The 8431-nt window shown below is 49.8% G+C and overlaps 1 long non-coding RNA gene across 1 annotated transcript; it reads right to left on the bottom strand.

Moving 5' to 3' along the window:
- Window positions 1-6832: 6832 nt before the first annotated feature.
- LOC118880113 lies at window positions 6833-8420 on the bottom strand. Its single transcript, XR_005016218.1, has 3 exons — window positions 8030-8420; window positions 7750-7781; window positions 6833-6891 (listed from the first exon to the last, which is right to left on the bottom strand). It is a non-coding gene; the product is annotated as an uncharacterized LOC118880113 (long non-coding RNA).
- Window positions 8421-8431: the final 11 nt, after the last annotated feature.

Here is an 8431-nt window from a genome sequence, read left to right as displayed (position 1 = left end):
ACATACGATGTTGAGTGCATTTTTCATTGGGGATCGTGAGCACAGGCTTAGGACATATGGATGGCACGAAAACTCAAAATATGTGTTGAAAGTATTTAATTTTATTTTGGATATTTCATGAGAAGCAATGGAATAATCATCACGGGGAAAGCTAAATTTGTTAGACTTCCATGCAGCTAATTTATGGCTGAGGGTTATTTTCATGCTGACTTAGTTGGGGGGCGGGGTGCCACCACCCTTTCAGCGCTTTGGGGGCCACTAAAGGTCTCAGCTGGTCCTCTGAGGCCTCACATCCAGGTTTCCGTCCAGGATGAAGGCCCCTCCTCTCCCCAGAGGCGGCCTCCAGTCCCACCTCAATAGGGCTATGAGTTATCTTCTCGGACAAGGAAGCCGACTGCCACGCCCCAGACCAAGGGTCCCGATGGCTCTGTGATGCACGGGCCCCGCCCCAGGCCCTCCGTCTGCACCTCCGTGTCTTCACTGTGGAGGCCCGGGTCCTCCTTCATTACTGGTGGCCCCCGCTCCACCCTCAAGAGTCCCCTCCAGGACCACCTCCTCAGGGTCTCACCTGACTCCCCTCCCCTCGCTCCACTCGCCACTGTCTGAACACCTGGGTGTGTGTGTTTGTGTTTTACAAACCTGGTTCTCCCACCAACTGGGAAAAGCAGTGTCTCTTCATCTTGAGTCCCTCGGCGTCCAGCCCGCTACCCTGAGGAGGTGAAAGCCAGGAGACGCTTTCTGGGGAGTGGGGCTCAGGCGGCACAACCTCTTGGATGTAATAATGTGATCTTTTTCACTCACGAGACCACCGCTGTCTCTCAACAGCACTTGGAGAGCCAAGGTTAATGGGGGGAGGGGAAATGGGGGTGACCTGACACTGTGTCTTCTCATAGGCTGACATCCAATAACCCGGTGAGAAGAATCTCATCCCAGAACTATCAGTATTTTCAGGACGCATATCTGGCAAAGGCAGTAGGCTCTCCCGACTTCAGCAACCTGGACCCACCAGAGCTGAGGGCCTTCTGCTTTCATCTGCTGGTGAAGGAGACCCCCTTAACGGGACCCAGCTCTGAGCTAGGTGAGCAGTTCCAGCTGCAGACTAATTCAGGCACGCTTTAGGGTGGAGCACGCTCCCTGCAGAGCGGCATGTCATTAGCCAAAAGGGAAGTAAATTCTGGAATGTCACCCTTTCCTAAGAGCCCTTGTGTAGGAGTCTCAAGGCCAAATCGCAGGATGCATTTTTTCCCAGCGAGGTGCTTTCACATGAATGCAATGGGCGTGATACCGACCTTTCACGTGCGCTTGCTCGAAGACAGCACCGCACACGATGTGGGCTGGAGCAGGGGCTCCGGGTGAGAGGGAGGAGTGTGACCACTCCCATCGCTCCTTGTACTGGAGGGAAATCCCAACCAGCAGCTGTGTCTTGAGTTGAAATGAAAATGCAAGAAAGGAGGCCAAAAAAGGGTCAGAGATTTCCTAAAGTTTGTCCCAAACAATGTAGTGCAACTGTGTGGGGATTAGGAAACTCCAAGGCTTATACGACCAAGGCGAACCCTGCAAGGAACACAGTGATTTGTTCTGTGCAAAGATTTCGGGCCAACCTTAACACACAGCAAAGGCACCAGCAAAACAGCACAGCAAAGACTGCAGTGGGTGGTTCCAGAGTCTCACGTTCAAGACAGCTCAGGAAATCATGCTGAGTGCCTGCCGGCCTTTAGCTCACATCCCTTTAACCAGCATCACCGGTGCTCCAGACTGAAGGACAAGGAGATGCACTAAAGGTCCTGAAATGCAGTTCTATCACAAAAGGACCGAATTGCAGGACAAGGAAACAGTGATCACAGAAATCGTGGGGCCAATTCTGGCCACGGAAGATAAGACGATGACTCTTCATGAGGAAAATGCACTTTAAGACCACAGTGAAATGCCACTTTACAGCCACTAGAACCAATATAATGAATGTTGACAAGGACGTGGAGAAACTAGAATCCTTGTAATTTCTGATGGGAATGTAAAATGGTACAACCACTTTGGAACAGTTTGACAGTTCCTTAAGCTAGAGGTAAATTTACGTAAGACCCAGCAATTTCATCCCTACGAATTCAAGAAAAATAAAAACATATGTTCGCATAAAGACACGTACATAAAAGTTCACAACAGCATTATTCGCAACAGCCAAAAAGTGGGAACAACCCAAATGTCCATCAACTGATGAATGGATAAACAACATGACTTATCCATACGATAGAATACCAGCCAGTAATACAAAAGGAATGAAGGATTGATACTCTTACCACACGGATGAACCTCAAAAACATTAAATTGAGTGAAAGAAGCCAGAAGCAAAAGACACCTATTGTACGATTCTATTTAGATGACATGTCCAAAGAGAAGCAATCTAACAGAGACAGATCAGTGGTTGCCTGGGGCTGGGGGTGGGAACAGGGAGCAAATGCAAATGGATGCCCGAGACAGATCTTTCTGGGGTGACAGAAATGTTCCCAAACTGGATGGTGTGAGTGGTTGCACAGCCCCTGTAAATTTACTGAAAATCACTGAACTGTACACCTAAAATGGAGGAAATTTCATGTATGTAAAACATGCCTCAATAAATCTGTTAAAAAACAATGACGACGACCATAGCCAGCAATCTGAAAACCTAAGGTGTGCAGGGTCTCTGATCTAGGAGTCTCCCTGCCCTTAGGAAGGAGGAAATTGTGTCCCTTCATCTTCCAGGCAGGAGCTGGGAAGGGCAGGAGCCGTTCCTGAGTTTCGGGCAGATGGTGAGAGGCTTTCTCTGGCTCCTGGAAGTTGACAAGGATGAAAGAGAAAAGAACCTCTATCATACCATGGCCTGGCCCACAGCCCCTCCCCCACTGGGGCTCCCACTCCAGTCCTGGCGGGATCCCCATGTGCACGTGCAGCGCAAGGCCTAGCAGGTGGTCCTGGGTCCAGCAGAGGTTTGGCAACAGCAGCCCCAGACCTGGCCTTTGTCAGGGTCCCTCAGAGGGCCCGGGGGGTCAGGAAGGAACAGAGAGGAGCAGAGATGCAGCAGATCCTGTTGCAGAGAATTCCATGCTGTAGAGTATGTGCTCCCAGCAAAGGAGGACTGAGACCCTGTGTCATTCATCTCGACGTCTTTAACACTAGAGTAGCGGCGCTTACAGAGTGAATGAATGAATGAATGAACTCCCACCACGGTAAGCATTATTACAGAAAAAGGAACAAGGCTGAGAGGTCACAGAAGACGAACTAGCCCTTACAAAGTGGTTCAGGATGGCCAAGGCCTGCACCTCTCAGACGTCCAGCATCACAGCAGCTCTTGAGACTAGAAGCTACTGATCCCAGAGCCCTGATGTCTGCTTCTCTTCCTGTAATTCATCTCCTTAAATAAAAATGTTTTCATGACACAAATAAGGCATGCTTGTCTTACATAAAATTAGAAAATTAACAGAAGAAAAGAAAAATCACTTGTCATTCCTCCAGCTAGAGATAACATACATTGTGATGTCTCTTTCCAAGAATTTTTGTGTCTATAAATAAGTATATGGTATGCTTTTAAAAACTAAGACGGAACATAATGTTTTGAAACCTGCCTTTTCACTCCATGACGTATCATGAATGTCTACTGACCAAGACTCTGTCCATTGTAAATGTCAGAAACCCAAGCCAAATTGGCTTCAGCCACAAAGGGAATCTATCCACTGGGTAATTAAAAAGTCAGGCGCTCACATGAAGTCCTGAGGAATCCTGCTCCCCATCCCCTCCTTCCTCGAGGTTGGTCTCATCCTCCAGCAGATCCTCATGCGATGGCCCTCTGGCCCCCGCACCCTCAGAGCCCAGCATTGGCATCCTCAGGGGGAAGAAGCCTCCTCTTTCCCAACGGTTCCAACAAAGCTGAGAAGTGAGTCCCTTCCGTCCCGCTGGTCTGCTGGGAGCCCCGGACCAACCCTGCGGTTGGGAGCTTGTCTCTCTGTTCTCTTCAGTGGGCTTTCTCACAAGCCCTCACCACCCCTGCATTTCGGGACAAACCGCAGGACGGAGCGTGAGAGGTGTGATTCCCTAAGAAGACGTGGGGTGTGCACTGAGAAGGGACGGTGCAGGGCCAGGAAAAAGGACCATTTCTCCAATAACACCTTTCCTATCAACACAGGCTTCATGTCCAGCCTCTGGTGACAGTACGCATGGTTCCACCGGTGGATGACTACCGTTGATCAACCCAACCCCTGGGACACACACTGAGGCAACTTCCAGCTGTTGCTGTTGGCAACTGTGCTGGAAAGGAAGTCCCAACACTACACCTTTGCCCGTATCCTTCACCTATTCTTAATTCTCCCGAATCAGGGTAAAACAGTTATTGGTCTTTATGAACTAGATGGTTTTGGGAGTCTAGGCAAAACTGCGAGAGAAGCCCCACTTTTCTGCTAACCATTCTAAGCTCTTGTCTCCTCAGCTCTTGGAACCCAGGCTTCCGGTTACAAAGGGCTCCCAGTGAGACCTACACCCAGATCTCCCATCCCCACCCCGAGGCTGGTCCCACACAACGAAGTAACTTCTTCCTTTCCAAACAAAACTCTCATTTTAAAACAGGCTGGTCTCGCTTCAGAGGAAAGCAAGGTAAGTATCTGGATAAAGTAAAGCATGGAGTAGCTGAGCTTGCTGAAGTGTGGGATGAGTTTGAGGGGAGATGGTTTTGAGTGGGGAGGGAAGTCTGGCTGGCTCTCATTTTCAGGCTTATCCTCCCTCACCCCACAACCCCGCAGGTGATCGGAAACTCGCCCCCTTCCGAAAGGTGGCCTCCCCTTTCCTGCACTTTGACCCTTGTGCAAATGTGGTCGCCACTGCTGGGAGAGGGCCAGAGAGACCGTGGCAAAGCTGGGCATGAGCTAAAATCCTATTCCAACTGTAATTTTGCAAATGACTGGTAAAGCTGATAAATGTTTGAAACTTTCTTGGCCTGAGGCAGGATACGTCAATAAATGATTGTGAGATGCACAGAACACTTCACCCGCTCACTTCTAAGGTGGGCAACTCCGACATGGAAACAGGCGTTAGAATATCACACCTAGAAGCAGGTGAGTCAGCCTCTAACCCTGTCACTCCCACTAACAGATGATAAAAAAAAAAAAAAAAAAAAAAGGCCATTACCCTTTTCTATGAAATATTAGATAACAACATTCACTCAATCCACCCTACCAGGTTGCTAGGCGAATTGTATGAGCTAATGTCTGGGAATATACCAAGTACTATACAAACACAGGGATATTTGTTGTTGTCAAAGTCCTTTCAGAAGAAAGGAAGAAAAATACTTTTATGAGCTCATAGAAATGTAGTAGAATTGAGCACTAATAAACCTATTTGTCTAATATAATCAGAGTCGAAACTATAGAATTTTACCTTTTCTTCCAAGAAAGGCCTATAAGCAAAATATTCATATTCTGTTCTCAGCGACAAGTTCAACTGCCAATAGATGAGTTCAGAATCCAAAGGATATGTTCAAACGTATTCCTAACCCTGTGACGTGTCTGGATTGCTCCATTGAGCCTCAGGAAATCAGAGAGAAATATTTATGTGTTAAAAGCACTTTCTCAAGAAACATTCCAGGGTGCTCGAAGTTTTCTGATCTTTCAGAGGAAAAGCTAGGATACATATTCCACTCATTTCTTTAGCAGGTCTTTAAGGACCTCCTTTGATTCAGGTACCAGATTAGGTGCTGGGAGATGCAGTCCTTACCCTCAAGTAGCCTCTGGTCTGACGGAAGAAGTAAGTGAACAAATACAGTTTAGTCTAAGTGCTTAGTTAAAGCAGACACACCCTGGTTAGTACACTCGCTCTGCTTGGCTGTGGTGGTGCCTGAGTGTGGGCACAGGGCCCTGGAACCCCGGGCCCCTTTCACCGGCTCAGAGGACTTTTTGCCTCGTGTGGTTATAAAGAGACACGTCTCCATCTCCTTCAAGACAAAGGAAAACCACCTTGTGAATATCTGTGTGACCAGAGTATGCTTGGTAGGATCACTGCACTCAAGCCATTTCTAGTGTTATGACTTCAGTGTTCACAGTCTGGGTAAGGGAGCGGGGAAAAGTGGTTCTTGGATTTCATACAATGTTTTGAAGGAGTCAAAGACTCTTCAGATCAACTCCATGTGAAGCCTGCACTGAGCCAAGCCACCCCCCCAGCTCTTCCTGTCCCCTAATCCTGACCCACAGGCTCCCTGCCAGGCCCTGCCAAGGCTGCCAGTCACCAGGAATTACGCGCTGGTGCTACCAGCACGCGGGGCTCCTGGGAGATGAGACCAGACTCATTTTACCTTGCTTGTTAAGCCAAAGCTTCACGTTTTATTGCTAATGTAATTATCTGTTTAGTTGTTTGCTGCTCTAGGGGAATATCTAGTACCAAGGGTACAGCTGGCCTGTAAGGCACTGTCATGCGAATCCCCAAAAAAGCCCCCTTTGCACAGGTCATTTAAAAAGGCATCCCCTCTGGTCGGATGGGGCCCCCAGGAAAAGGGCCTGGTGGCCTGGGCTCTGGTGGACTTCAGCCCCATCCACCCCTCCGTGGCTTTGTGCAGCGTACAAACCGCACTAGAGGGTGGCAACCAGCGTAAATTCTGCATTCTAAGCGTTTTGTTTTGGCTCTAGAGAGTACAATATCTTCTGTTTTAAAATGATGCTCATGTATGTCAACTATATTTCAATTTAAAATATGCTGAATGCTTAAAGGATCTCTTTACTGTGGCATTATCATTTTCTTTGGTATACTTTTCTTTATAAAAATGTCAAAAGAAGTATTATTAATAACATATTTTTAAAACTTATGAAAGTAGAACTTACCTTGCAAATCCTAATATTAATTTTGCTTTCATGCTCTGCTTTTCCCCTGTGGTTTTCACGCCTAGGTTTTAAAGGAGAAGTGTTACCACTTTTGTATCTTATTCCTCTTCCTATTCCAGCCCCCTCCCAATAAAATTCTTGGGACAGGGAATCAGCTTTACACCATCAAGCCAAGATTTTAGAGCAGCGTCCTAGGATGCCTCCTTTACTCCACAAATGCAATATTTTAAAAGAAGAGACCAAGTTTTCATACAGCCAGCCTAGGGAAATATTCCCACTTGGTTCTTCTGGTGGGGTGTGCCCGGGGCGGGGGGGGGGGGGAGGGTGGAGGTGGGAGAAACGGTCACACAGAAGGAACTTGAATAGGCACTACTGTTACCAGCCAAGTGATCCCCAAAGCCCAAGTGTCTGTTGCATTAGGGAATAGCTGCGGTGTACCCGAAGTGTTCCTGAGGGCTGAGCATTTGTTAATTGGATGCTTCATAATTTCTGGAGAACTTCACCAGTGGGCCACGAAACTGAAAGCTAAACCAGCAAGTTGCAGAATAGACAAGGTTAAGAAGCCAGTTCCTCAGGGATGATTACAGGACGTTCCATCAGGGCGAGAGTAATTCCTGTTATCCCCTCACTGGGGGTGGAGGGTGGGAATATGTGAAATTTAGGTGCAGGGCGGTCAGGTAGGGCCTGACCTACTGGGATGGGCTGGCTGTACAACAGGCCTTGAATAGGCTTTTGTTGAGTGAATGCAGGAGCCTCTGGGGCAGGGCAGCTTTCAGAGGCCTTCAGCTGTGACAGTTCCCCCGCCCTGGCTCTCCCTTTAGGGGAGGAATGCTTTTAGGGAGCGGAGGGCAGCTGGGGTGGGGTCGGGGAGGGCTGGAAAGAACCAGGGGCAGCTCTGAAGGCCGGGGCTCCTGCCGACCTCATACGATGACTGCGACGGAACATGGAAGCCTGCTCCCCAGAGAACGTTGCAAATACACAGAAACACAGAGTTAGATACATTCAGTGAACCATTTCTCCTCGCCAGGGGGAAGGGAAACGTTCAGAGAGTGCGGCGCTTTTCTACCCCTGGCAAGGACGCCCTGGAGTTTTTGGCAGCCTGGGAGACGGCGGTGGGATTCAGGAGCTGCCTGGGAAGGGCGGGCGGGGGCCGCCACGACATTCCCAGACGGTCCCGGACCCCCGACTCAGGATCTCACCCCGGGAAGCGCTCGGAGGAGACCCAAGTGGGGGGATGGGGGGCAGGGCTGCAGCCGAGGGCGCCCAGGGGTCCGAGGGGCGGGGGTCTGTAAAAGAGAGTGCAGGGCGCCGAGCAGCCGCCCGGAGAAGGGGCGAGAGCTTGTCTTCAGGGGAGCCAGGAGTCTAAACCGGGGCGAGCCTGAATCTACGCAGAGTCGGTACCAGGAAGGAGCTGGTCTTCTTGGGGAAAAGGTGCAAGAAACAGTGCAAACGGTGGCGGGGTGCGGCGGGCGGAGCAGGGCGTCCCGCGCGCGGACACCCACTGAGCCCCGGCTGCTCGGGCGGGCGCGGGTTGTTGCCGCGGGACACCCCCACCTCTTCCCCGCCCCCCAGCACGGGCCGGGCGCCCGCGCTGCCTCTCC

The sequence above is a fragment of the Balaenoptera musculus genome, chromosome 14 (genome assembly GCF_009873245.2).
Source record: "Balaenoptera musculus isolate JJ_BM4_2016_0621 chromosome 14, mBalMus1.pri.v3, whole genome shotgun sequence".
Lineage (NCBI taxonomy): Eukaryota > Metazoa > Chordata > Mammalia > Artiodactyla > Balaenopteridae > Balaenoptera > Balaenoptera musculus.
Note: the sequence above shows the minus strand (reverse complement) of the source record. Positions and strands in the feature narration are given on the sequence as shown.